The 27,217-nt window shown below is 40.6% G+C and overlaps 1 protein-coding gene across 6 annotated transcripts in view; it reads right to left on the reverse strand.

The window, feature by feature from the left end:
- Nucleotides 1-26,453, reverse strand: part of APBB2 (amyloid beta precursor protein binding family B member 2) — a 408,666-nt gene extending 382,213 nt beyond the window's left edge. For all 6 annotated transcript variants that reach the window (XM_027836187.1, XM_027836190.1, XM_027836193.1 and 3 more), the window contains exon 1: nucleotides 26,199-26,453. The gene's annotated coding sequence lies outside the window, so the exon portion shown is untranslated. The remainder of the gene's footprint in view (nucleotides 1-26,198) is intronic.
- Nucleotides 26,454-27,217: the final 764 nt, after the last annotated feature.

Consider the following 27,217-nt stretch of genomic DNA (forward strand, 5'->3'; position numbering starts at 1 on the left):
CTCCCATCTGGTGTTCACCTCAGGCTGCCCAGGCTGTGTGGTAGGCTTAATGGAGTTTATATTCTTTAAAATGTGTTTGCTCCCTAAGTAATTCTAGCAGAGCCAAATCAGCGGCTTCCCAATGCACCAGACATACTCTCGACAACTTCGTGTTCCAAAAAAAGATAGTCCCATCATAACCCCAACAGGAAATCATATGCTATTCTGAGCCCAAGCCTCAGATCTCCGTCACTGATATGAAGCACAAAGTGACCACAAATTGTCTTTTTAAAAATTCAATCAAAAAGCAAATCTTGGTGACTATAAATGTCAATACGTGTATTTTTGGCTTCTTTGAAAAAAGAATATCACAAAACAAACAGAAAATGTTTATATTTCATCACTTATCTTGCTATTAATGCTTTGCATTAGATTGCCTCAACTGTCTTGGTAGTTTTCCATCTGTCCCTTACACTTCACTAGGTTTTTTTCAGAGCTGTTTAATGGAAAATGTACTATGGAAACCAACAGAAAGATATTAAATCAGAGCAAAGAAAAGCTTGTGGTAGAATTTTATTTTGTAATAAAATGTAGGCTTTGTATAGTGAGAGTAGAAAAAGGGGTTTTAAAGGGGAAGCTAGGTGGTACAGTGGATAGATCTCTGGCCTTGAAGTCAGGAGGACCTGAGTTCAAATCCGATCTCAGACACACAACACTTAAAAGTTTAACCTCGACTGCCCAGCAACAAACAAAAGAAAAAGAAAAGAAAAAGAAGAAGGGATTTTAGAAAGGGGGAAATTTTTCCTCATTCAAGTTAACAGAGATATCCTGTGTTGGCATAAATAATTTTCATGCAAAGTTCTTCCTGTGTATGAAGTATTTGTCATGGACAAATTACAGATCAGAATCATATCCCTTGATCCTTAAGGTCAAATCCCCCTCTCCACCACTGCCCCGGGTAAGATGCAGCATCTACCCAATAGTGAAAATACCAAACAATTGCTCAGGAAATACTCTATCCAACCAAATGCATAAAAATAAAAAAATTTAAAAGGACAAAATATAATCGCCCAAGTTAAGCCCTATGGTTACAGCCAGATTTAGCGTCAGAGAGCAAGAGTTTGAGTCCCAGCTCTGACACTGACAATCTGTGTGACCTTGACCTCTCACTTTCTCGACTTCCAAAGAGGGAATGCACACCTGAGTTCATTGGTATAGGAAACTCCAGGGTAAGTCGATTCCTTCTGCTTCTAAGTACCGAGGGCACTGAGAGCCCTGTTCACTTTCCTCCTACCTTTTTTGCTATCGGCAAAATAAGGCTAACAATATTGATAGAGCTGTAACTCTGGGACTCCCAACATGCCATGTCTTTCTCCTCCCAACCTGCCTTCCCCTCCCACACTCCTGCTGCCACTAAGAGCGCTGGTTTTGGATGGCAGCCCCCACCCACCTCCCCACTCCCGAATTTTCCTGAGATGCCAGAATTCCCTGGTGTGACTTAGAATACTTGTACTGCCTGCTTCACAGGGTTGCTTTGTAAACCTTAAAGAGCAACAGAAATTTGTTTATTGTTCATTCATCAAAACAAATGTTTATTGAGCACTTTGTGCAAGGAACTTAACTTGGGAGGGGGGGTTAACAATTACAAAAGATGAGTTCTTTTTCTATCTGATAAGAAAGGCAAAATAGTATATTAGAGTCAGAAAGTCAGGAAGCTCTGAATTCAAATGCTGCTTCTAACCAGCCTCATTAGCTATGAAACCATGGGTAAGAGATCACAACCTCACTCATTTTGCTCTTCAGTAAATGAGGGGAGGGAAGTGAGGAGGGTTGGAGTAGCTGGTCTCCAGCTCTAAATCTATGAGCCTAATCCTTCAAGGCATGATCCTCCTGTTCTTACCTATTTTTTAGCAGTCAAAAAACACTTCCAGTATTTCTATCTAAAACACCGTGGCCTTCTCCCTACAGGCTAAATAAATATATATTTAATATAACATAGCAATTTGTCCTGAAAATGTGCTTCACGGTAATTTATAAATAATTCTTCGTAACTGTCCATGAATCCTTCCCAATCATAGAAGCACCATAAGCAATCATAACTCCAATACTTGCCTTTGCAAAAGATTTCTAAGTTGGTATTAGCAATTTGAAATTTTCAACATTAGCATAAAACCTCTTTCTTATTTGCTCCAATAATAGAGCCATTATCAACTCAAGGAATACTTCTTAATCACCCTATTTATCAAATGTTGAATTGGATATAACAGGATACAGGATAAGGACATCTAACAATAAACAGAAAAAGATGACCAAATTCATCACTACTTCTTGGCTGCTCAGTTGAACAGTGAAATTAACTTTGGTATATTCTATTTAATGTCTCATGGCTGGTGGCAGCTGGCAGCTGAAGCCAGGTCTATTAAAAATCAAGTTTTCTTGACAGGCATAAAGAAGAAGAGAGGAGAGTTCAAGCTGCACCCTGTTGATATTAAAGTCTAATGACAGATTAGTTATGAAGCTTCAAAATATACTGAACTAAAAGTTACAATCCTCAAAAAGTCCCTTCTCTCTCCTCTGCTTAAAAAGAAAAAAAAAATCCTATTGTTCATTTCTTAATACTATAAGATTGCATATTTATTGGGGAAAATACATGTTTTGTCCACTTAACGGCTGCACCCGCCCTTTCTTCTGGTAGTAAAAGCGAAACAGCAATAACAAATTGCTTCATAATGTGAGATTCATCAGCCAATGGGACAGGCAAGTCAAATGTAAAAATTTAATGACTCCATAATGGTGGATTTTGTGTTCATTTGTTTAAGTTGTAAAAGCAAAGTTAACCAAGCATCCTTTTTCATTAGCACTAGAAATTTTACCCTTGGTCCCCTGTATGTGGCCACATTCCTGGCAGATGCCATTTGTGCAAAACCACTTAACCTGAGGATGTCGAAGAGCAAGCAGCTAGCCACCTGAGTACAATAAAATCTTGATTAAATCTGAAATAGAACCTATGACCAACTAGTACTTTTTTTTTTGTTGTTTAAAGGATAGAAATTGGAACTGGCACCAATGAGAAAATGTAAATTCAAAATACAATGAAGTTGATGAAATCCCTGTGATTGGTTGTTTTGCTAACTAAAAAGACCTAAGAATATCCAAAGTCCAAGCCAGTACTTGAATGAACTGGCTATAAATATTATGAGGTGGAAGTCAGGAAGACCTGAGTTCAAATCTCACTTTGGATACCTAGAGCACTTAGAGGTTAAATGACTTGCCTCACAAGGGGCACAGGGACAGATGGTGTCAGAGAAGTTGGAGGTGAACCTTGAGGTCAGCTGTCTACCCATCCCACCAAGCTGCCTTAGAGAAAAAAGGCAAATATAAAACATGTTAGGGGGAAAAAAAGAGTTCAACAACAGAGGATACAAAAATGTACCTCAATCAACCAGATAATTCAAACCTTTCAGGTTCACAGAACCAGGTAGGTTCCTCAGGTTCCCTACCCCTGGACTAAACTACATTTAATACTATGGATACAGTACTCCAGGGTGACCTGGGGTCTCTAATTGTTATGTCCAGTGTAGAGCGTCTGTATGTAAATGTAAATTCTGGGTCCCATGAAACCTACTTTAGGAAATGGGATCTTCTCCCTCTAATTTCCATACATTTCAACCAGCCCCACTGAGGCCAAAGACCGTCCCCAAATAGGCTCATTGCTACTATCTCATTTAACAAATGTCTTTTTCTACAAAATACCCAATAAGAATAAAAGAATAATGACAAAACAATGCACTTGGGACAACTCAACACACACCAAATTTTTAAAATTTGTGTTTCAGGGCCTTCAGACAAAAGTTCCTTGAATAGTATGCCAATTGCCAATCTCAAGTCCTGAATATTCTTTTATAAATATTCTTTATCGAATTCTTTCCCACTTATCTTTACTTTTACCATTTTGGTCATTAGATTGCAAGCTCCCCAAAGGCAAGATTCATCTTCGAATCCCAAGCAACCAGTATGATGTAATGTGTTAATTGTGTTGAACTGAACTGAATCTCTTATGTGACCCTGGGCAACAGTAACAAATAATGATAACAACAACAAAACGAGCATTTATAGAGGTTTGTAGAGCCTCTTCCTTACAAAAATATCGATCAATTTTATTATCACAACACGCTAGGAGGTGCTATTATTGTCCTCATTTTATAGATGAGGGAAAAAGCAGACAGAGGTTACAGAGCCAGTTAGGTCACACAGGGTCACACAGCCAGTAAGTATCTGAGGCTGGATTTGAACTCAGGTCTTCCTGATTCCAGCTCCAGCAGTCTCCGCACTTTGCCATCTAGCTACAAGTCACTTAGCTTCTGTGGGCCTCAGTTTCCTCAATTGTAATACGTGGTTGAATTAGATTGCCTCGAAGGATCCTTCCAGCCTCTAAATCTAGTAAATTATCCTTTACAAAATAGAGCTATTTATTACTCGACTTGTTCACCATACTACAGCTCAGCATGATTCACTTATAAGATCCCCGTAATTGTCATTTCCCAATTACGAAAAGAATCTAAGAGAACTTCCCTGAGATTTTCTTCCTTCCTATTTCCCAGGCTTCCTGCAGCAAAGCTAAACACAAAAGAAAAGTCAGTTGCCAGATGCAGTAGGAGGGAAGGAGGCTGGGGTGACACACGAGGTTAGGGTTGCCAGCAGGATGGCGGTCCGGTCCCTCTTCCCCCAGACCGGAATGCCTCAACACTTTGAGTCAATGGCCTAATCACTTTAGTTCCTTTATCTGCAGAAAGGAGTGTCCAAAGCCTCCCAGTTAAACTCTAGGTGACTAACAAACAGCCTAAGGGCGGACATTTGTCAGCAATGACTCAAAGTGAAGGAAACAATTCCCACCCCCTCTTCCAGCCAGTCCATTTGAGTAACCACAGTTATTAATCTGCTCCCCCAACCCCCTCTAGTAACAACTGGCAGTGTGATCCAATTATGACAACTGGAACCAGAGCACTTAATATCTAAACCAAGGGTCCTCTTTGGCCAAGTCGGGAAGGCAATTGGATCCTTTCTCAGAATGTGGTTTTTAAATGCATAAAATAAAACATACAGAATTACACAACATTTGTTATCAACATATTTAAAAAAAAAAAAGACAAGTGCACAAATCACAAGTTAAGAATCCTGTATCTCGGGGGCAGCTAGGTGGCACAGTGGATAGAGCACCGGCCCTGGATTCATGAGGACCTGAGTTCCAATCTGGCCTGAGACACATAACACTTACTAGCTGTGTGACCCTGGGCAAGTCACTTAACCCCATTGCCTAACAAAAAAACAAAGCCAAAAAAAAAAAAAAAAGAATCCTGTATCTCACAGCATCTCACAGAGAAAAAGAATGCTGGATTTGCAATCAGAAGGCATGAATTCAAATCCCATGTCATTTTGGGCAAATCTTTCTGGGCCTCAGTTTCTTTATTTGTAAAATGAGGGGGGTTGAACTAGATGGATTATAAGGTCCTTGCAGCTCTACCCTATACTCTTATGATCCCTTTTCAATTAAACAATCCACAAAGTAGATACTACACCAGGTCATGGGGATACAACAATGAAAGGAAAGTAATTTCTGCCACAGAGGAGCTGGCATCCTATGGGGGAATCATATAGGTATAAGAATGTACAGAGTAGACACAAGGTAATTTCTGGAGGAAAACATTAGCAGCTTGGTTGGGGTGGAAAGGAGTAGGAAAGATGGCACTTGCCCTGAGTTTGGAAAGAAACTAAAGCTTCCAAGGGGGAGGAGGGAGAAGCCTGGGCAAAGGCTGAGGAGATGTAGCATCAGTGCTGAGCAGCAGCAAAGGCAGAGAGGGAAAAGGAAAATAATGTATAAGGCAACTAGGAAGGTAGGTAGAAGCCAGGTGGTGATGGCCTTTAAATGTCAAACAAAAGGAGTTTATATTTGGATCATAGAGACAATAGGGAGCCTACTGAGTAGGAAAGTGACACGGTCAGATCATTGATCTAGGAAAAATCACTTTGGCAGCTTTGAGGAGGATGGATTGGAGAGGGGAGAAATGAGGTGAGGAGACCAATGAGAAGGCTACTTTAATAGTGCAGGTGAGAGGCTATGAGGCTTGAACTAACATGGTGACCCTCTAAACTGACAGAAGAGGACAGATGAAAAAGATGTGGACGTAGAAATGACAAGATTTAGCAACTGACTGAGACACTTTGTGTTTCAACTTCTCTCTGTCTCTTCCAAACCCTCTGCAGTCTGACTTCTGTCCTCATCATTCAACTGAAATTGTCCTCTTCAAGGTTACCAATGATCTTTTAATTGTCGAACTTAATGGCCTTTTCTCAATCATCCCTCTTAAGCTCTCCTCTTTGATACTGTTGATCACATTCTCCTCTTGGATACTCTCTAGGTCTTTGAGACTTGGCTCCCATAACCCAAGAGGGGCATTTAACCCCTACCTGATGCGTAGCTCAGCCCACCCACCGCACTGACACTACAGCAGAGTGACAGACATGTTGAAGTTCCCTCAAAGACTTTTACATTCTGGTTCTTCGGTTTCCCCAGTCCACCTTGGATATACACATTGGAGTCCAGTGGCAAGACAAAAGTCAAGACGTAAACCCAATTCACAGGCCATTCAAGACATCACTCTTGTGATGTCATTAGTCCTCTTTGAGAATGAAGGATGAACAACAACAATATACAAGGATGGTCATACCCTTCATCTTGCCTTCACTCTCAACTGTTACAATTCCACTTTCCAGAACTCTGAAATTCCTTTATCCCATTATATTTTAGCATTCTATTTCTCCTTGTGCCTTGTTGCTCCTATACCTATTTTTCATCCACATTCTCATCTCTACTCCCACCATCTCTTCATACTTTCCGGGAAAGTATGCTCTGGCTACCACTGTTCTAACTCCACTTCCTCATTTCCCAATCTTGACCTCTCTGTAAACCAGTTTGACTCTACACTAGCCTCTAACTCTTGAATTCCTTGCTCCCTTGTCCTATAAACTCTCATCCCTTGTCAAACCTCTACCCCGAATTTTTCTCACCATCCACGTCCTCTGCTCCTACTGCTGCTACATGGAGCTGGAGGAAATCATGAAACCATGCTGCCTGGGACCCTGAAAAATTGTTATCTAAGCTCAACTGGGATCTCATTGCAGCAAATCGATCATTCTATTCCTCCCTATCTCTCTATCTGACTCACCACAGAGGCTACTTCACACTTCTCCTTAGGCCTGCCATATATCTTTTCACAACCTACCAGTTGAGTACTTCCCCTCATGTTTTACCCAGAAAATTGAGGCTATTTATTAAGAGCTCCCTCTTCTCAATTCAAATTGATTTCATTCTCTGATAAAGAGGTAGCCTTTCTTCTTGCCAAGTACAACCTCTCTACTTATACCTTTGATTACTCTTCTTGTCTTCGCTAGCAGACTGTCCCTATCAGCCAGGTGGCACAGTGGAAAAAGCACTGGTCCTGGAGTCAGGAAAACCTGAGTTCAAATCCACCCTCAGACACTTACTAGTTGTTTAACTTTTGGCAAATTACTTAACCTGTTTGCCCCAGTTTCTTCAATGTAAAATGGGGATAATAATAGCATCTACCTCGAAGGGTTCTGAGTATCAAATTAGATATTTGTAAACTGCTTAAAGGCACAGTGCCTGGCATATAGTAAGTGCTATATAAATGCTTATTCCCTTCCCCCACTATAATCTCCAATTCTCTATAGTCTTGGATCTCTCCCCTAGAGAACAGCCTTTTCCCTGTTGCCAACAAACACACATCTGTTCCATCCTTTAAAAATCCTCATTAGAACTATCTAAACCCCCTGGTTATCATTTCAAAACTCTCAAATTTGAAATAGTTATCTATACTCACTGCCTCAACCTCTCTGTCTCTTTTAAACCCTCTGCAACCTCATCATTCAACTGAAACCACACTCTTCAAAGTTACCAATGATCTCTTAATTGCCAAATTTAATGGCCTTTTCTCAATCATTCTTCTTGAACTCTATGTAGCCTTTAACACTGCTGATCACATTCTCCTGGATACTTTTTAGGCTTTTGTGACACGTTCTCTCCCAATTCCCCTCCTATCCATCTGACCTTTCCTCACTTACCTTTCCTGGATCTTTATCCCCATCATACCCAATAACTGCGGGTTTACCCCCAAGCTTCTCTTGTTCACCTTCTCTTTTCTCCCTACATATTCTCTCTCATTTGATGATGGTATCAGCTCCCATGGGTTCAATTCCCATCTCTGTGCAAATGACTGCACACAAACCTATATATCCAGCCCTAGTCTCACTCCTGGGCTCCAGTTCTATATCACAAAGTGCACTGTATGTGCTGAGTTTGAGACATCTAGTTTGAAGTATCAGTAACCTTGATGTTATCTTCAATTCCTCACTCTCACTCAGCCTACACAGTCAATCCTTTACCAAATCCATCTCCCCAACATCTCATGTACATTCCCTTCTCTCTACTAACAGAGGACTTTAACACTATTATTGGAGTGCTGAAATAGCATCCCAGTTGGCCTCCCTACCTCAAGCCTTTCTCTTTTCCAGTCCATCTTCTATAGATGCCAAAGTAACTTTCCCAAAACCAGATCTGACATGTCTCCCTCCTACTCAATGTATTCCAACAGCTCCCTATTACCTCTATGATGAAATATAAAGTCCCTTGGCATTAAAATATTTTATTAACCTGGCCCCTTCCTACATTTCCTATCTTTTTACATATTACTCCCCTCCCTGAATTCTATGGTCCAGCCATACTGGCCTCCTTATCCCTGCACAAAGGATAAAACATCTCCTGTCCCTTGGCATTCACCGCCCCCAAGGATGTTCTTTCCACTCACATTCACCTCTTCAAATCCCTGGTTTCTTAACAAGATTCAGCTCAAATGCCACCTACGTGAGGCCTTTGGCTATGACCATCCTTGTATATTACCAACTGCATAGAGACTGTGAAGATGAATTTTAAAAAAAGACATAGTATCCACTCTCCACCCCAAGCCAGGTTAAAATTACCTAGTATCTACTTTGAGTTTTTAATTTTTATTTTCAGTTCCAAATTCTGTTCCTCCCTCCACCCCTCCTAAACTCACTGAGAAGGTAAGAAATATATTGTCTACTTTGTAACTATTGTGTGTGTGTGTGTGTGTGTGTGTGTGTGTGTACACAGTCTCCCCCATTAGAATGTAAGGGGGTGCAGAGAATGATTTGTTGTTATTTGCTTTTTCTCTATATCCCCTGTTTAGAATGCCTGACACAGAAAATACTCAAAAAATGCTTATTAGTTTATTGATTCCTCCAAGTTATTAGTGCTTTCTCCATCCTGAAATCACCATGTATTATACTTAACTGTGTATTAACCCAGTAGAATATAAGCTTCCTGAAGGAAGGGACTTTCCTCTTTTTTTTTTTTTTTTGGGCATTGTATCCCAGAGCCAAGCACAGTGACTTCCACATACTAGGCACTTAATATGTTTAATGAATTGCATTAATGTTCACAAGGCAAAAGAGAAGTTTTTTTAAAAAAAAAAAGATCAAATTACTATCTTTTCTACTTTCACTCTTCTCCAATAATGAAACTAAATGCTAGGAGAAAAGGAGTCTCTTAGCTGCAGGACCTGAACACATATTAGCTGCAAAACCTAGCAGAAAAACTAGGATTGGGTGTCAGAACAGAATTCCAATCCCAGGTCAACCACAACATTCCATAAATATCTCCTAGTTTTCCCGTCTATACACAGAGGATACTATATTTATCCACATAATTTCCTCCACTCTCATTTTTCAACCAATATTGTAACACTAAAACAGGCCAGGAGTCTCCTGACAGTGGCAGACCTAGTCTCTTTAAGAACAAGATGTAATAGAAGTCTTAGTGCAGTTTTAAATTATTAAAGCTTTAAAAAAAAAACTAAGCTTTAAAAGCTTAAAAAAGCTTTAATTACTTAAAGCTGCACTAGGACTTCTGGGACACTGTATGAATTCCTTTGCTCCCCAAACTACCAGCTGTGTGGCAGATTCCTCGTGAAGGGGCTTCTACTGATTTGCTGTCTGTGAAGACATTCATATCCCGTGGAATCCAGAGCCTCCATTTCCTGTAGCCACAGTGCTTTTCTGAAGACTGTTAAAGGCTCAGCATCCCTAAAAGGCAGTGTGGAAGATGTGTGTGGGAGGGGAGAATATGATTTACTTCCTCATCAAAGTTGAGAGAGAGGGGAAATTACACGAGGAAATATGGTATTACCAACTGCATAGAGGACTGTGAAGAAGAATTTTAAAAAAGAAAAACCATGAAATATTCTTTGAAGTCCTCAAAGAAATACAATTCTAAACCACATATAGCAACATTCAAATGCTATCCCAACAACATACAAGGTTGGTAAATTCAATTTGAGATACGTGCATTATATTGATGTATATAATATTTATACTTACACACATTTATAGGGGACTTCCTCTCCATTACTTTAACACTCTGAAAGATCTTTTGTTCCCACCCCCACCCTAGGGCAGATCACAACCCTCCATATGTTCTCATTCTATGAAACTGTTCCTGTTTGCCAATAAAAATCTTCCAGAGAAAACCTACTCAATGCACTGAAGTCTCCCTCTTGTTCCTTTAGTACCAAGGGGACACCAGCACCCCATCTGGATTGCCCATTTATCTAACCACATTAACAAGTTTTCATCCCATTAAATGAGAAAAAGGAGTTTATAGCAATTGGATGCTTAAGTTTAATCTCTTTTTATTTGTAAGTTGGCACACTGAATTTTTTTTTTCAGCAAGTCTTCCAAAACTACCCAATAACCAATGATCCTCCCCAGGTTCTATGCTACTTCTTTGGTCACGTTTGGCTCTCCAGTTAAGAAAGGACCAGTTAGAAGATTCCACTTGTGTGTTACAGCCCTGAGCTTTGCTGGAGAAGTAGTCATGCAAACCATCCTTTTTAATCTCAGAGCACTCAGGAGATGCAGACCTATGTTTTAACTAACATCTCCTGCATGCCAACCAACAGTGCTATTCATGAAAGCCCATGATGGCTTTCAAGCATTTTTTAAAGACTATAATTGGGTAGGATGTTGGTTCAAAACATAGATTGATGTCACTGGATAATTTGGATACAATTACCTTCAAACCAAAATGGTCTTTAAATTGATTGCTTAAAGATACAGGTGGTTTACCAGATTTATAAACAAGACCATGTTGGCACAATATGTTTATTATTTATTTTGCTTAATCAGCAATCTGTACACAGCTATGTGCCAATTTTAACCTACTTTAATGATTTTCCTTATATCTAAAGAAGTGTTTGTTTTTTGTTACTTTACAATATTATTACCTCATTTATACAGTAATTTGCAGGTTAATTAAATTTAATTCAACAAACATTTGTTCACTGCCCATGATGTGTAACATACTGTGCTGGTTTACCGAAGTCTATACAATTATTTTATCCCCATTTTAGAGATGAGAAAACTGAGGCACACCATTCTCAGTAATTGTCACCATGCTTAAAGTAAGATTCCAAGGGTGGCAGTAATAACAATGAGCAATTCAAACTTAAGAACTGGGTGAAGTTTATTTTTTTTAAACCATTTCTAAAGACTGCACTGCCTGTTTTTGTAGTTTGGTTTATTTTACCTATACTGTGTAAGTCTTAACTTTAAACCTAAACAGACATCAAATAAACCACAGATTTAAAACTTTCTTCCTCCTGATTTAAGCAAATAGGATCCCTTGCAGCAAGGCATTTAATCAAACTAGAAAACAGTCCTATTAATAGCAAATCCTTAGAGTGTTTCTCAAACCCCTCACCTTAAACTAAACTTTGGCAGACCCCTTGAAGTCAAACGATTATTTTAATGCTTACTAAAACACAATATAAGGTTCGTTTAAAAAGGACAAATGGGGGTGTTTCAGGGTTCTTTGTATCACAAATACTGGTCTAACACACAAAGAGCATCCCAAAAAAGGCAGAAACATTGGCTGGAAGATGCAAAGAAGCACATTCAACCTTGATGTAAGGAAAAATATCCCAGCAATCAGAGCCTCCAAAAGCATGAGGGGCTGCCCTAAGGATGGAAAACATCGAAAAATCTTCAATCAGGGGCGGGCGACTGACTACTTGTCAAGTTTGTTAGAGTGAGGACGATCAGATCACTTGCTGAAGTCATTTCCAACTCTCAGATGCCATTATCACAAACTCAATGTCAAATTTCAGGTGCAATGGTTCTTCCTTTCATCATATATTAGTACTGGAAGTGATCCTTTGCATCTATCAATTTAACCAGTGAGGTTAAATTAGTTAGCCAGTGAGGTTAAATTATTTAGCCAAGGTCACACAGGTAATAAACAGTAAAATCAGGATTCAAACCCGAGTCTTCTGACTCCAGAAGTAGCACTCTTTCCATCCCTGCCATGCTGAATCCCTAACAGCTAGTCTCCAATAGTCTTACTGCAGGTTATCATCATTGGCATGCACTTAGTAAGCACCTTCTACATTAGGCAGCTATGTGGCACAGTGGAAAGGGCGATGGACTTGCAGAAAGTCACAAGTTCAAATCCCATCTCAGACACTACAGAATATAATCTTAGGCAAGTCACTCTCAGCTTCAGTTTCTCTATCTGAATAATGGGGATAATAATAGCACCTACTTCATAGAATTGTTGTGAAAATCAAATGAGAAAATATATGCAAAGTGCTTTGTAAATATTAAAGCACTATATAAATGCTAACTATTATTGTTATTATTATTACTATGTACCCAACTTTGCATTAGATATGGGGGTTACAAATTTTAAAATGAGATAGTTCCCACCCTGAAGGAGCTTATATTCCAAAGGGGAGGAACATCTAAATATTCATAAATAAGTAAATATGAGATATATTAAAATAAACAAATAAATACCCAATGACTGGGCCTAAGGGAAACCAGAAACTACAGGAATCAAGAAAAGCTTATTTTTTTTGTAAATATATTTTATTTCATTAAATATTTCCCAATTACATGTTAAAAATTTTTAACATTCATTTTTTAAAATTTAGAGTTCCAAATTCTCTCTCTCTCCTTCTCTTCTCCCCTACCCACTGAGGAGGCTAGCAATATATCAGTGATACATATGATATCATGCAAAACATTTCCATGTTAGCAATGTTGCAAAAGAAAACACACTAAAAGAAAGAAAGGAAAAAAAGGATGCTTCAATCTGCATTCAAGAGTTCAGTCAAGAAAGGTTTCTCGAAGGAGTCATTAACTGATTGAACAGGTTTCCTCCTGTTTCGACTGAGTTCTGATTATTGGATCACCTATTTAGAGCTAGAACTGTCTTTAGAGGATACTCTCATTTTACAGTTGAGGAAACTGAGGCCTAGATGATGTGACTTTCTAAGGTAACAGAGTCAGAAAATGAAAGAACAAGGATTTGAACACAGGTTTTCTGACTTCAACTCCAATACTATTTCCATTGCATGATACTGTCTCCCTATACACAAGCACCATTCACAGCTAAGTACAAAGTGATATAGAAAATTCAGGTGGAAGAGCTAGATTAATTCAAGACCCAAACTTCTTTTACCTAAAATGAGTCAAACCCATATGTTTGTCTTATGTCAAGTTTAGTGACTCAGTTTTCTAAAACCCAGAAAGACAATTACAACATAACTGCATGATGGATACCTCTTTAGGCCTCAGCTGACTCCTCTGTAAAACCAGGCAGCTAGACCAGATGATCTTCACAAGATTATAAGGTCACAGACTTAAAACTGAAAAGAACCTTTGAGGTCATTAATCCAAACCCCCTACTTTACAGATGAGGAAGCTGATGCTCAGAAGAGTTAAGTGACTTGTCCATGGTCACACAGCTAGTAAATGTCAGAGACAGGATTTGAACCAAGGTCCTCCTTCAAGGCCCAGCAGTCTATTGCTTCTCTTCAAAGTCCCTTCCTGATTATATGAACACAAGTACAAAACACTTTTCACACAAATAAAATCAGATCTAAACAACTAGGAAAATATCAATTAATTGCACAAGGGTAGGCAGAGCCAATATAATAAAAATAACAATTCTACCTAAATTAATTTATTTCATGCCATACCAAACTACCAAAAATTATTCTATAGAGCTAAAAAAAAAATAATGAAGTCTCTTCCTGCACTATATCCTATGACCCTAGAGTATGATTAATTAGAGCAAAGCTAAACAAATTTTTTTTGGACCCAGGAGCCAGTCCAAAAAAAGTGGGACAGGACCAATTTTTCAGCCTTTAAAAGAAAAGAAAGGTAGCATCTTGCCATATGATATCAATTCCCAACCTTGGGTAAAAATTGAAATTAATGTCAATAATGTTCTGCAAATGGATCTAAAAGAATTATCTATAAAGGCACAAAGAGAGATATGGGCAAGCCTGACTAGGACATGTCCTGGGCTCCATACACTGGGTAGGCAGAAGCCCAGGTGCTTTCCTGAAGTGTCTCCTCTGCCTTTCCTGAGGCTCGTTCCCCCAGCCTTCCCACAACTAGATCCCTTCTCCTCCCAAGCTCCCAGGGAACAGCTGAGAACTCCTGCCTAGGGTTTTTTCACAAGTCTTTGAATTTCTTTTCAGGTTATCATTAATGAGAGTAGAACATGAATGTGCAAAACCTAGAAGTAAAAAGTAAACTTCTATGATTTAGACTAAAGTTGATCAAAACATAATGGGTACATAAAGGGGCTTGGGAGTTATTAATTTCATAGGATCATAATTAGAAAGGACCTTTGAAATTATTCTAGTCCAAGTAAAATGGACTGCTTTGGCAGTCTGGGGAAGCATATGGACTCATCAGAATAATTTTTTGTTTGTTTTTAAATTAATAATCAAAAGAAAGGTTGAATTTCAATTAGGTTAGTGAAAATGAAGATGTATTTTTTTTCCTAATCAAGTTAACAGACCCCCTAAAATTTACCCCCAAACTCTTCCATGGATCCAAGGTTAAGAACTCCTGATCTGGTTCAAGCCTTCAAATTTATAGATGAGGAAATTAAGGCCTAGAGAAGGTAACTGATTTGCCCAAGGTCACAGAAAACAGCAAGTCCATCCCCTTCCACAACCCAGTGAGCCTTCCCTTGTAACAAAGAATGAAAAATAAATTTTTAAAAAGCAGTTCAACATCAGGTCATTTTCTTTTTGATGAGATTTAAGGGAAACACTCAAAGTCTATGAGATTTGGATGCCACTGTAGTCTCTGAAACTCATAAATCCCAGGTAATGCATTGTTGTGGTTCAGTCTCCTTCAACTCTTTTATGACCCCATTTGGGGTTTTCTTGGCAAAGATACTGGAGGGGTTTGCTGTTTCCTTCACCAACTCATTTTACACATGAGGAACTGAGGCAAATAAGTGATTTGGCCAGGGTAACACAGCTAGTAAATGTCTGAGGCCAGATTTGAACTTGTGAAGATGAGTCCACTCTATCCACTGCACCCAGATAAGGGGAGGTTAGGAATATTTCCTCAGATGGTTAATGTCATTGTTGATTTGTTAGTTTCTGTTTCAGAGAGTCCCATCGTGATCCTTCTCCTAAAACTCTCAGGGTGGACTCCATTTGGGTGGCCTCTTATGGACAATGTGAAAAGATTTAGCCAATTCTTAAAAAAACATCTGATCATCTAAGTCCACCCTGTGATTTTACAAAAGAGCCCAAGAAGCGACCTGATTTTCCTGTGGGCATGCAGAAAATAAACAGCAGAACCTATATTTGAATCTAGGCCTTTTTAGACTCCAAAAAAGCACGCTTTGCACGGCCTCGGTCAATAAACAATGCTCCTACACCATTAACATGTCATGTGTCACTAGTTTTTTAAGTCTAATACTAATTCTTTTTTTTCTTTTGCTACTCTGACCTTAAAAACAAAAGATATAATGAAAACAAACAACCACAGATCTGTGACATGGCCTTAGGTGACCATCCCTGGTCATTCAAAGGCTTGCCCTGGGTGTGATTTTTTACATAATAACATGTTTATAGCACTATAGAGTACACAATTCTCAGTTCTCGGACTTTGGCTTCCTGAGCGATTCCTAGAATCACAAACCCAAAATTCTTGTCTCAGGGATGTTTCGAGCAAGACAAAATAGCTAATGACCGCCTGCTTCCAGTGAAACAAGTGCCAGGATCTATCCCTCTGTGGACCTTGACTCTAGTGAAACCCTCACTCACATTTCAATCGCTTCCCATTCTTAATATTGAAGACCTTCCGAGTTCTCCTAGGCCAGCCAGCTCATCCTACTCTAGGCACATGTACTCTCTTGTTCCCAAAGCACTTAGAAAATTAATTTCAGGAAATTCTACCTTCACTCCCAAACATCCCTATTCAGCTCTTAAAATGATGAGTCTGTTCCGATGATCTTCCAATTTGTCAATACCTTTGAAGTGGTCAATAGTCCAGCCAGCCGCCTCCCAAGCGCCAGTTTGCAGTCAAGGACACTAAAGAGACTTCTGACCATTGGAATGGATCTGTACCATGACAGGGAAGCCCAAGCCCATGATTCTGAGACCCTTACCACTGGTCTTCTGCTATTCCTCTCTACTCTCACTCCACTAGTCCCACAATGCAAGACTCCTCATCGGCTCTGTCCCCAAATCTTTGCCTTCATTTGAACGGATAATCCCTGGCTTACTTCCTATACACAATGTTCCTTATCTCACCTCCACATCTTTGCACAGAACCAAAACTGTAACCTCTCTTCACCTCGGCCTCTTAGAATTTCTACGGTTTCTAAAGGCTCAGCTCAAATGCCACCAATCACAGGAGGTCTATTCTGATTTTCTTTCATCTCCACCCCAAAATTACTTTTATGTATGTTTTTATTTACTTAACTGTATAGTTGTTTCCTCCCAACAGAATGTCAGGTCCTTGAGGGTAGGAAATATTTCATTCTTGTCTTGGTCTCTAGATAAAGCACTGTACTGGGAACATAACCAGGCAATTGATAAAGGCCTCTTGAATAAATGAATCACCTCAATCTTAGCATTCCTCAGGGAAAAATCATTGGTAGTATAAAGCCTGAATTCCTGTCTGGTATGCTAAAGAATGCAGAATTCTACAAAACAATTCAATTCAATACATATATTAAATACAAAATGAGGAGGAGGAAAAGGAAGGAGAGGAAGAGGAGGAGGAGAAAGAAGCAGCTAACATTTACATAGTACTGTGTGCTACAGACACTGTGCTAAGCACTTTACAATTATTATCTGACATCAATCAATCTATCATCCTCATTTTACAGATCAGGAAACTAAGGCTAACAGAGGTTCAGTGATTTGCCCACGTTCACACAGTTGGTAAATGTCCAAGGCTGCATTTGAACTCGGTCTTCCTGCCTTCAGGCCCAAAGCACTACCCACTGCTCTACCTAGCTGTACTATGTGCTAGGCTCTGAGAATTCAAAGATGAAAAATGACATAATCTCTTCCCTCCAGGAGCTTACCATCTATAAATATAGGGATAGGACAAACTATATACAAATAAGTCAGGCTGTACAAAGGTGAAAAGGAGCCTGAGATTTCAATGAGTGGAATTCCAGTGGGAGGGTACTTCCAGAATGTGGGAGGATGCAAGGAAGAAGGAGGAAGGCTGAAGAATGGCTAGAAATCCAGCTTTGGATTCGGTGTTAGGAGGAGTGAGAAATGAACAGAAAGGGGGACTACAGCCCAACCGTGGAGGTTTTTAAATGCCAGAATTAAGGGACTTTTATTTTGGCCTAAGCCAACAGTGACTTGGTTCAGTTTTTCAATAAGCTAGTCAGCCCTGGTCAGACCAAAGAGAGATTAGCTGAACAGATGTGTGATGGATGAATTGAAGAAGGGAAAGATTAGAGATGGAAAGGTAGATAGGAAACTATTAAAAATAATCCAGATAAAAGATGAGGGCCTGCATTCTCTGATCTATTCTCCACACAGTGGCCAGGTTCAAACAACAGTCTCTGTGAGTAGAAAATAGGAGCTGCCCCACTGGGGACCCAACTGGAACTGGCCAGTTGGGCAACACAGCTCTTCCTTCCTTCCTTCTTTCCTTTTTCTTTCCATTCCCTCGGTCCACATAGGGTATCATAGTTTTACCTGCAGAAGCTCTGCCTAAAGGAATGTAAATTTTGATCACTGAAACCTTTTTTTTTCTTAAGGACCATGCCTCAAACCCAAATGACTCTGGCTCTCATTGACTGGCCAATAAGAGGTCCCAGGCCAAGCCCACTTGGTCATTGTTGGGGCCCTGATTGGCTCAGAGTGAATATAAATAGCAATTGTTTCTGTTTTGGCCAGAAATCCTGAGGGTCTTCCCCTCCCAGATATTTTTTTGGGGGGACTAAGAGGCCATTCTCTGCATCATTTCTTACCTAGCCTTAATCATTGAATGGTCAATGCCTCAGTCAAACTGAGACCTGTGAAAGATCTTCCCCGCTGCATCCTGAACCATTTCCAGTCGTCCTGATCTATATCTTGCCACTGGACCCAGATGGCTCCGAAGGAGAAAATGAGGCTGGTGACTTTGCACAGCCCTGCCTCACTTAAATCCAATTCACTTGCATGTCAAGGCATCACCTCCCTGATGTCATGGTTCTCTCTGAGAACAAAGGACAAACAACAAGTTTCTTGAAACAAAGATGTGGTAAAATGTACCTAAAAGGTACATGTCCTGCCACACATGTTCGGGGCTAGCTCTTTTTCCTTAAAAGGCACTGAAAGTGTCCTTGGGTGTTGACTGGCTCAGGGGAGGAAGGCTCAAGGCCTTGGCACCTCAGTTACCAGAGTATTAAAAAGCCAGTGGGAGCTCATGATAATGGGACCTGAGGCTTTGGATTTGTATGGCAAGGGCCAGCAGCATGACCAAGCCTGGAAAATGAATCTACACTAAATCAACTCTGGGTCCATATTGTAAAATGATTGATGAATGTCCTTTCCCTACTATGGCTAAATAATTTTTTTTTTTTGCTGCTTTTGTGAACTGCTCAATGTTCTAGGGCTGCCATTTCCTTCCAATCTCTAACCTAAAATATCAAGAGTCTAGCTTTTCCTACAACAGATCTGACCAAGTCTTCCCTGCACCCTCACTCAAAAAGACAAATTTCTCAGTCTGGCACTCAGGCCCTGAGGCCCAGTGGTTAAATGACTTGCCCAAGGTCAAACAGCTAAGGAAGTTGGGAGAAAGGTTAAGTCTAGGTAAGTAGATCTAAGAAATTCCATTGGCATAGAAATGATATTTGAATCCCTGAAAGCTGATGAGATCACCAAGGGAAATAACAGAAAAGAGGAGATAAAAGAGAGGAAAGCCCAGGACAGAGACTTAGGGAAACACTCACCATTACTAAGCATGACCCAGACAAAAATCAGGCAAAGGAGACAGAGAAGGAGCAGTCAGACAGGTAAGAGAGCCAGGAGACAGCAGTGTCACAATGAGTTATCAAGGTCAAGAGGATGATCAATAAGGTCTCAGACTGTAGAGAAGTTAAAAATGATGACTGAGAAAAGGTCATCCAATTTGGCAATTAAGAGAACATCTGTAACTTTAGAGAGAATTTTCAGCTGAATGATGAAGTTGGACACAGGAAAGCAAAGAGTTAAAAAGAAAGTGGAAAATTTTGACCATAAAAGGAAAGAGATAAAGGATGATAGCTAACACACATAGACGGGTCAAGGCAAGGTTTTTTGGTTTTGTTATTGTTTCCTAGGATAGAGGAGACCTGGGCATGTTTGCAAGCAGTCCTTCCCAATCTGGTTCCCAACAGACCTTTCCAGTATTAGTTCTTTTTCTTCCCTTTTCCATATTCTGTTCCAGTTAAACTGGATCACTTGCAGCTTCCTGATACAAGACATTTCATCTCCAGCCTTTGGGCTTTTGCACCCATAGTACCATAGGCTTTAGATGCATTCTCTCCTTGGTTCAACGTCACAAAAAATCACCTTCCTTCCAAGCACAGCTGAGACACCATCTCCTACCCAAGGCACTTCATGATGCCCTTACTTATTAGTCTTCTCTTCCTTTGGAAACTACCTCATATAAGAATTATAGATTCAGAGCCAGAGGGGACTCTAAAAGTCATTGAGTCCAACCTCCTCATTTTATAGACATGGAATTTGAGGCCCAGAGTGGTTAAATAACTTGCCCAGGGTCAAACAGCTAAAGAAGTTTCTGAGGTAGGATTTGAACTCAGGTCTTCCTGATCCACAGACCCAGCATTTTAACCATTGCTCCAGTCATATATTTTGCATATACTTTGTATTTATTTACTTGCACAAAAGCTGGTTCCTCACTTGCCACCTCTCAGAAAGTAAGCACTTTGAGGGCAGGAACTATTTTGTTATTTGTCTTTTTATCCCAAATTCTCCAATCAGTCCCTAGCCCAGTGCTTCTGTATTAGGGTTCTTTAGTTGAAGTAGGGTAATAATAGAGTAATTAGAGAAGAGAGATGGAAGTAAGAAACCAATCGTGGTGATGGAACCAGCTGGATTTGTATGCTGATTGGGTTCAACAAGCATTTATTCCAATCTGCTAGATGCAGGGAGAGAAAGGGAAAGAAAAATGAAAGAAGACTTAAGTTGTAAACCTGGGTGACAGGAAGGATGGTGATACCTTCAACAGAAACAGGGATAAGCAGCAAGTTTGGGGGTGTGTCAAATTGGAGGTGCAAAATGAAGCTCTACATAGAGCTAGCCACCAGAAAAAGACACAGTCCCGGCTGACCCCAGTGCTCCTAGTTCTCTTGTCAGCTCTTTTTTTTTGGCAGCGAATTTCTCTCTCCAAGATTTTACTCTCTTATTATTTCCCAGCACATTTTCATATCCATGAAGACTTTTCCTTGCAGGAACCAGGTTTGCTAAGTTCTAGGTCCCATCAGAAGACCAAAATACTACTTTACCTACTGTCTGTATATTTTAGGTAGGAACAAGAACTCTTGCCATTAGCTTGACTCATTGAAGGACTCATTGAAGAGAATGCACTTCTTAAAAGCAAAGTACTCTAAAAATATTAAACAGGATCATTTCCCCTTACTCTGCCCCATCATCATAGTTTTCCTGCTCCCCTCAAAAAAAAAAAAAGGGCATTCCTCTTCTGCCAATGATGAGTAGGCAAATTCCCATAGCCAGCACTCCTATCATGCAGCAGCTGAACACAATCAAATGCAGTCCTTTGGGGAGAAGCCCTACTCGCAATGGGGTATAAATTCATGTGAAACAATACTAATAATTGCATTTCAGAAGCTAATAACTGCATTTCCAGACATGGTGGAGAAAGGAGGAGGAAAAAAGGAAGAAACAGAGCCTTTTAAAGTTTCCCATGTCCTAAAACAACCTACATACAAACTCCTCTGCATTCTCAGTAGAAAAATTTCCTTTTCCTATATTAGCAACATCTCCAATAGCAGGAAACTGACTCTTTTGCTGTGATCTCCAGAAAAATCCAAGGAAAATATTCATTTTCCCAATGAAATATAACCCAAATCTGACCATCTCAACACACTAAAAATTAATTTTGTAAATGTCATTTGGCTAAAATAAATTTATGTATGTATGTATATATGTGTGTAACTTATTAGCCAACAGAAGGGTATCTGCCAAGACAGACTAGGTCAGGGACGAGGTGCAATGGAAAAGAGCAATCAGAGAATTTATATTTGAATTTTGGCTCTGTCATATATAAGCTGTGTGACCCCACATCAATTATTTAACCTCTTTGGGCCTCTGTTTCCTCATCTTTAAATTAGGTGGCTTGGACTAGATGATCTCTAAGGTCCCTTGCAGTTCTAAATCTTTGAATCAAAGAGCATTTCACTCCAATGTGTTTGGAATATTTCTTCATTTGTTCTAAAAGTGTCTTTAATCTACAATATTTGAGCTCTTAATTTTGCTTCCTAGTCACTCGCTTCTAGAAAGATCACAGATTTAGAGCTGATTTAGAGATTAGCTCCTCAGGTTTTTAGGCAAGGCAAATTAGGCCTACAAAGAATAAGTAAACCACAGAAGCCTCATCTGAATCCAGGTCCTCAGATTTCAAATGAAGTCTCTACCAACATTCACCAAAATGCACAACACCCAAAATTCAATTCAATCCAACCAACATTCATTATCACCCACTCCGTACAAAGCACTGTCCTGGGCACAGGAGTAATAGGAAGATTAAAATGACTTTCCTCTTACCCTTAAAAATCTTACAATCTAACAGTAACAGCAATATTTGAAGGAATCATTTGAATTTACTTTAAATACTCTTCCTTGTCTGTAGTACAACAGTGTTGCTGAGCAATTGAAAACAAAGTAGTTTCCTTTTCTGAAACGTAGCCTTTTCCCCTCAAAGTATTCAAATTCTTTTGAAAACCTGATGTTCCAAATTTAATCCTAAACAAAGGAAATCAAACCAAATTGTTTTAAAAGGAGAGGGAAAAAAAAAACTTGTCGAATGACTGTAAAATCTGTTTAGAATATTTTCATATATCCTTGATGTAACAATAACAGAATAACTGATTTAAACACACACACACACACACACACACACACACACACATCTCTGAATAAAGGCTAACCCTTGTTAAAGCATCATCTTTACCATCATCCCAATGATACTACCATTGCTCAGAACACTTGTGGATCTAATTCTTCTTTGAGAATTGCTGTTGGGACCCAAGGCACATTTTTCTGAACATCCTCAGTAATAGCAAATCCTTGTCCTTTGAGGGTAGGTCATTTGGGGGAGGGGGGGACAGCCAAAAGGCTTCTAAAAGTAAGTCTTTATAAATAAGAGCCAAAAATGGTTAAGCTAGATAATAGCAATTTGGGGGATTTTTTTAAGAGAGAGAAATTAATGAAACTGATTTTTCTCATTTCTTGTGAAATTGTACACAATTCCAAATGAGCTCCAAAAATTGTTCTGAGCAATGGAATAAGCATTTAGCCTCCCAACGTGACTGCTTTGAATTACAACATCTATCTTAATGAGTAGGCTGTGGAATGTTTGGTTGGTTGGTTGGTTTTTAAGTACTTATTACTTTATAGCCATATTGCATATCTTCTTGTGTAACAGACCCTGGGAGAATATTTTCTTTTAGTTTTTCTTAAGCTCCTGGAAAACAATGTTATAGCAAATGTACACTGTCCTTACAGAAGAACAATTTAAAGGGGTTCACATTTTTAAAAATCCAATCTTTTTGCATAATCCACAATCAATGTAATCAATGTAACACTACCATAAAGTAGCTAGGCTTTCAGAATTATTTGCTGTCAAGGCAAGAAAAGGATTTAAATGTTAAATTTGTAGGTATGTATGTATGTATGTATACACTTATATATGGTTGGGGAAGAACTCCATCAACATAAGGAGGCATGAATAAAAGGCATTACTATGCTTTGCTATATATTATCTATATAGTTTATCTTGAAGGGTTCTGCATGGAAAGTATGCCTTTCTTAGACAATTTATAGGGTCACAGTTGGAATTACTTTAGTTTAATTTTAACTCAAAGCAGTAGCTTGGTTTTGCCCTTGTAACCTGGTATAGTAGAACAGACACAGGACCAGGAGTCCGAGGACCCCAATTTGAATCCTGTGTCTACCATCTGTTAACGATATTATTTCATGTAAATCAGTTCACATTGGAGCCTCTGAAAAAAAATGGGTGGGGGCTTAGGCTGGGGTGGGGGGAGGGGTGGCTTAGACACTAGATCATCACTACAGACCGTTACTTTCCTAATAGCTTGAAATCCAAAAATCCAATAGGGACCCTGTGGAGATTGAAAAGGGCTTTAGAGACCATCAAATTCAATTCCTTCTTATTTCAGATGAAGGAACAGAGACCCAAGGGAGTTTAAGTGATTTGTCTACGGTCACACAGCTAGGAAATAATCTGGGACTGAATTTGAAATCAGGTCTTCCTTCCAAGTCCAGCATCATTGTACCACCTATCCAGCTAGCAACGATTGCATACTTGCTTCTGAGAAATCAAGAGAACTGAGGGATGCAATGAGAATTATCTGTTAAAGTATAAACAAATATCCTGAAAGTGATAGTTTCCTTTGGATAAAAGACTCCACTTTAAGACCTTTCTCAAAAACTGAAAACAAATACCATTTTGAGGTATGTCTTTTCAGTACTATCATCCTCAGTTTATGAAGAGATTAAGTGAGTTTCTCAGGGTCACATAGCAAGTGAGTAAAAACAGTGAGAATGATAATGGAAGAGAAGTCAAGTCTCCTGACTCTCTATGAAGTTCTTGCTGAATGCTCATAGACCTGTGTATTCTACTGCCACCTGTGTTTCCTCAGAGTTTCCCCACACCTGATTTCTCCAACCTCTCCTTGTGTTTTTTGACAAGTTTCACCTGAAAGAAAAACTATCCCTTTTCTATGTCTCCTAATCACTCATGGGTTGATCAATTGATAAACACTGCTTTGGAATCACAGGCTAAAACCCAGCAGTATGGAAAAGCCCAATTCATGAAGGGCTTCAGAGTCAAGCTTTCAAACATTCGTTCCACTGCTGAAAGGCTGGCCATACTATATATCTTGCCGGACTCAGGGAGCCTGTATGCTAGGCCTTTTGGGGAAGCATATAAAGTAAGATTACCAATAATCAAGAAAAATAAAGAACCACACAGATCCCAAATCCAGCAGCAGCCACTGTCGATTTTAAAATCAGTCCATATGAAAAAGGAAGTGGCTCGAAACCAATGCCAGCTGGCATGAACAGTTGCCCCATTTCTGGGAAGTGACACTTCTGGCATCATTCTGGGGTAATGCTTCGGGTAGCTGACCTAATGCATCTCCAAGAAATGTATCATCACAGCTAGGATCTTTCTCTCAAGCAAATTCTCTCTGGTGCCCAATCCATTACTCCCTTCTCAAAACTCCCTCATCTATAGCACCCACCACACACACACACACACACACACACACACACACACACACACACTCTCTCTCTCTCTCTCTCTCTCTCTCTCTCTCTCTCTCTCTCTCTCTTCATTTTTTATATTTTTACCAACGCTACCAACAAGCCAAAAATATTTGTAGCATCCCCGGCTCCAATGTGACTTATCACTTGACTGTTAAACTGCCACAACTTTAAACGATAATTCCCCACCCCCATCAAAATTCTTGAAATAAGATTGAAGTCCAAGCTCTTTCCCGCTTTCCATGGACATCAAGGCTACCTCGTATTGTCAGGGGCGGGCCCTCCACCCGGACAGACATTATCTCCCTTCCGCGGCTATCACCAGATAGATTTGATCACCCAAATGTCGTATCTAGACTTATACCTCCACCCCCATCTTCCCCCGCTGGGATCAAAAGGTAATTCCAGCCCAGGTTGCGGCTTCTCCTGATCTGATCCCTTTCACACGGCCATTTTCTAGTTTTAAATGCCTCCGGGGGGGGAAATGAACTTTCCCCCTCAGCATTTCGGATTGCTCAGGGTCAGGGCTATAGGTACCGGGTGCATTCGTTTCCTTCAAACACACACGAACCCAGCCCCGCAACCCAACTCTCAGCAAGGACAGCGCTGCCGTGCGCATGGAGAGGGGTGGCATCCAGGCGCACAGCAGAGGCCGGGGCTGGAGGGGGAATGGGGCGGGGGGGGTAGGGCTGCGCTCTTTCAGTCTCTCGCTCACCATCACTTTTCCATTCCCCAGCCCCCACCTCCCAGAGCCTTCTCTCCCCTCTCTGCCCAACCCTCCCCCCCCCCGGCCCCATCTCTCCGCAAAGCCCAGGCTGCCAGGGGGGACAGAGGAAAACGGGTGGGGAGGCAGCCAGGAAACCCGATGGATCTCAATCCTGGAGCAATATGTGTCTATGTGTATGTGTGCCCACACCGAGCCTTCAGGCTCTGCAGTGGCGCCGGCGGCAACGGCAAAGGGGTGAGCGGCACCCGGCACGTACAGCTCCCCAACTCCGTAGCCCGGGTAGGCAGCCCCGCTGCAGATGCGGCGGCAGCTGCTGCAGCTGTGACTGCGGCTGTGGTTTCCCGTGGCAGCAATGCCAGAGCGGAGGAGTAGCCACCAGCCCCTCCGGGCGTGAGCGCATACGTACAGGCAGTTTTCCTGGGTCTCTTTCCCCTCCAAGCACTCACTCCTTCCTCAACCCCCTACTCAGGAAAAAGGAGGGAGGACCCTGGGGGACTAGAAAAGCAGAGAAAGGAAGAGAAGAAGAAAGTGGGGCTTACCCAGCTCGGCATGCGGCTGCAGCCTTTTGCTTCTGCACCCCGTTGGCTACTCTCTAGCCGGTCTCCTGAACGAAAAGCACCAAGATCAGCTGCGGGGTGTAGCGCCAAAGCTTCCTACTTGCGACCAAAACGGGCTCTGCCGACTGAGCATGCCCGGTTCCGCTCCCGGAGTCACATTTAGGGAGATTCGGGACCGAAATTCCACTTCTCCAGGATTTGGCGGTTGCTGGGAAAGGGGAGGATAGAGGGAGCCGGACAGAGCAGGGATGGAACTGGAGAAAGGCGGAGGCAGAGTGCACGGAAAAGGGAGGGGCCGGGAGGAGAGTGGGAAGGCGCTGGAGAAAAGTATCTGGGACTCAGATCACCATTCGTCCATTCCCAGCTGCGGTGGAGGATTATTTTGGCTTGGAGGATTTCCTCCGGGCTAGAAGAATTGGAAGGCCACAGACTCAAGACACTGCAGAAACAACCGCTTTGCAATTACCCCCGCCCTCCCCCCAAAAAAGTGATTTTAATTTCCCTTCCTATTTGCTGTCCAGGTGGCTGGATGGATAACAAAAATTTTGTTACTTTTTTATTGTCATCAATCTCCTCTCCTGTACTTTCTAAGAGAAACCGTTCCCAGAGTGTACATCTGACCACTCCTAATTTCTTCTCCACTGTCTCCACTCAATCCTTAAAACAGTTCAGTTACCACACATTTTTTTTTTTCCTTCTGCAGCCAATCACAAAACAAGAAAAGAAAAAGATAAGAAGAGTAAAGACTGGGGCAGCTAAGTGGCGCAACGATAGAGCACCAGCCCTGGAATCAGGCTCAGACAGATAACACTCATTAGCTGTGTGACTCTGAGCAAGTCACTTAATCCCAATAGCCTCACCAAAAAAAAAAAAAAGACTAAGGACAAAATATGAACGTTCTCATTCAGACTCAACCTATTCTTCTCATCATCTAAGTTTTCTCAGTTTTGAAATACAAGGTAGCAGTTTTGGAATATATAAGATTTTAAAAGATTAGCTCT

This window comes from Vombatus ursinus, unplaced genomic scaffold, assembly GCF_900497805.2.
Source record: "Vombatus ursinus unplaced genomic scaffold, bare-nosed wombat genome assembly UNPS02014818.1, whole genome shotgun sequence".
Lineage (NCBI taxonomy): Eukaryota > Metazoa > Chordata > Mammalia > Diprotodontia > Vombatidae > Vombatus > Vombatus ursinus.